A 3,171-nucleotide genomic window follows, 5' to 3' on the forward strand; every position below is an offset into this window, starting at 1 on the left:
AATAAGGCCTAGTACTCCTTAGCAATGGAAATTTTTTGGTGATACCAAAGGAAAACATAGGCCTCGTTTGGCAGTTCGGATTGTACTGACTATTTCTGTCGAATAGGATAAATAGCCACCGGATAGTACTGACTAAATTAGTCGGGCGTTTGGTGTAGTATCAGATTAATGACCGTATTATTTATATTGTGTTTGGTATTGAACCGGATAGGACAAGAGAAAAAAAAAATTAACAAATCTTTCTTTGTTTGTTGAACTTTTCTCATATTTATACCTATTGAAAACCACAGAAATTTTCAAATAACAAAGAAAAATAGTAAATTCCATACATCGAATTCAAAATATTTTCCAATAACATAAAAGAAGGTTCACAAGAAACAACTACAATCGTTACGTTATATAATCCAACCACATATTCAAGTTCATAAACTATACAAATGCAAGTTGGTTTCAGTAAGAAATAGTTTGTCCAGATAGCCAAAATATATGCATGCTGCTTTTAACAAAATATATGCATGTTGTAGCCTTTAACAAAAGATATGCATGCTACTTTTAACAAAATATATTGTTGTTGGTTTGAAATGTCAATTGCGGTTACTTTGTCCAAGTAACATGAGTATGAAAGTTTTTTTCATTGCACCATCCAAAGACAAGAATGTCCTCTCATTTTGTGGCTTTTCGAAAAGAATATTTAGTGCCTTGATTTGATCCTCAATAGACAAATCCATCTTTGACAATTCTGAAGCAATCTCAGGTTTTGGATCCACTCCTTTCCCAAAAGCAGCTTGTAAAACTTCACCCAACTTATCCACTTATTCATAAAGCATTTCTTTAAATGCCACATCAAGATCATTATCATTAGTAGCTCTCTTCCTTTTCCGGGTACTTGAACTGCTAGGCCGTCGAGCAACATAAGGAGAACTAGTCTCCACCTCATCTTCATCTTCATCTTCATTAATGTGCTCAAGCTCATTCATCATCTCAGTAGGAGTTGCAGCTCCTACTTCAGTTGCTCAGTCTTTCCCAAAAATAACATTCAATCTGTCATACAATGGAAACGATTTTCCTAGCCAGCCCTCTGCTTTTTTGTTAACCTGCAATGCAAAAACAAATCACATTATCCATAAAATACAAATAATCTTATTTTGTTCTCTTCAACCTGTCTTGATATAATCAAGCATCCATTAATTTAATTAAGCTGTCATAATGAATGGGGCTAGAGGATATGGTTTGGTAGACACAATCATACTATTAAATTGTATGTAAAGGAACATGTTAAGTAATCAAATATGTAAAGTTAAATTCTAGTATCATGTTAGAGAATTACCTTCACATAGGACTGCCATACTTCAGTGCTATCAACCTCAATACACTTTTGTACATCATTCCATGCAAAGCCAGTTTTATTAACCATGTCATAAACTATTGCATAATCTTTTTTCCACCTCCTCATTTTGGACTCAATATGTGGAACTGCCCTTATATTGGCATTAGGACATTTCAAATTAATAGCTGTTTCAAATTGAGCCATTGTTCCGGTTTTGAAACAACTGTTATCACATCGCAAATTCTTAACAACTGCATCCTCAAGTATGGACAGCAATGCATCTTCTTCATGTTGTTTCCAAACCCTTCTACTTCCTTTTGGTTGACTACTTTGTTCACTTTCCATTCCTATAATTACATACACAATAAGATAGCATATAATCAACAGTGCATATAATTAATAGTAAGTGATAAAAACCATAAGCAAATCATCACACTTTTTAAATAAATACATAACTAGGTCACACTTTGTTCAAATAAAGTATCATAACTGAATACATAAGAAATCACTATGTGTTCAAATAACAAACCATAACCAAATGACAACATGCATATGTAAGAAAATTTAATCAAATCACACTTGTGCATGCCACTCATTGTACATATTCATGGCCAAAGTGTTTCTCCATGCAGTCCAATCTTGTGTAGGTTGAACAGTCTCAATCATATCTTCATCATAATCACTACTTTCAGATTCGTCCAAGTTTAGGATTTCATTTTCTATTGGATCAGCTGACATATGCCTTCTAATAAGATTATGTAATAGGCAGCAGGCTGTCATAATTCTAAGTTGTGTTTTAATCGGGAAAAATGATGGACCTCTTAAGATGCTCCAACGCATCTTAAGTAGTCCAAAACATCTCTCAATGACATTTCTAGCTTGAGCATGTTTCATATTGAAATACTCCTCATGATTAATTGGGAGTCTTCTATTTCTCCACTTCGAGAGATGGTAACGCACTCCCCTATACGGTGCAAGGTATCCTGGACCATTTGTGTACCCACCATCCACAAGGTAGTAACACCCTAACACATCAAAAAATGTATATTACTATATATAAGAAAAATGAGGATTCAAATTAATAATATAAACAAAAAATCCATTGTTACCCGCGGGAACTTTTAATCCTGATGGTCTACTTATCGCATCTCGGAGTACTCTAGAATCAAAGGTCAACCCTTCCCAACCTGTGTACACAAATATAAAATTCATGTCCAGATTACAAACTCCCAACATATTGGTCGCAATGTCTCCCTTCCTTGATCAGTATCTTGGTTTATCTCGCTCAGGGACATGAACGTTAATGTAAGTCCCATCCAATGCCCCCAAGAAATTCTAAAAAAAATCATTAACATTAGTAAGCTCAATATATTAATTACATTAATTTTAGAAGTAAATTTTATAAAATATGAAGAATACCTCAAACCAACTCCATTTAGGATCTGGGTAGGCATTAGGAATGGGTTCCGGCACTTTCAAAAGTCTACCTTGTAGCCTTAACACTCCATGTAGAATGGAATTGAAATACTACTTATGGTCTCCCCCGATCGACCAAACCTACTCCCAATTGTACGATTCTTGACATGATGTGCAAGTATATACAAAAACATGCAAACTTGTTCTTCCATTGTCACTACACCATCCAATTTTACTCTACCGTGGTCACAAAGCATTTGACATAAATAATGGAATGTTCTTCTATCCATTCTAAATTGGTTCACACACTGAACAACATCATATCCTATTATGCTATCTAAATAGGCTGACCCTACCATTCTCCTAACAAATGTGCGATTTCTAAGTGCAAGTTGTCGATTCCGCCTTCTAGCTGAATTATGATTCAT

The 3,171-nt window shown here is 34.6% G+C and overlaps 1 pseudogene; it reads right to left on the reverse strand.

The window, feature by feature from the left end:
• Positions 1-376: 376 nt before the first annotated feature.
• Positions 377-1,758, reverse strand: LOC126603498 (uncharacterized; annotated as a pseudogene).
• Positions 1,759-3,171: the final 1,413 nt, after the last annotated feature.

This window comes from Malus sylvestris, chromosome 1 (assembly GCF_916048215.2).
Source record: "Malus sylvestris chromosome 1, drMalSylv7.2, whole genome shotgun sequence".
Classification (NCBI taxonomy): Eukaryota; Viridiplantae; Streptophyta; class Magnoliopsida; order Rosales; family Rosaceae; genus Malus; species Malus sylvestris.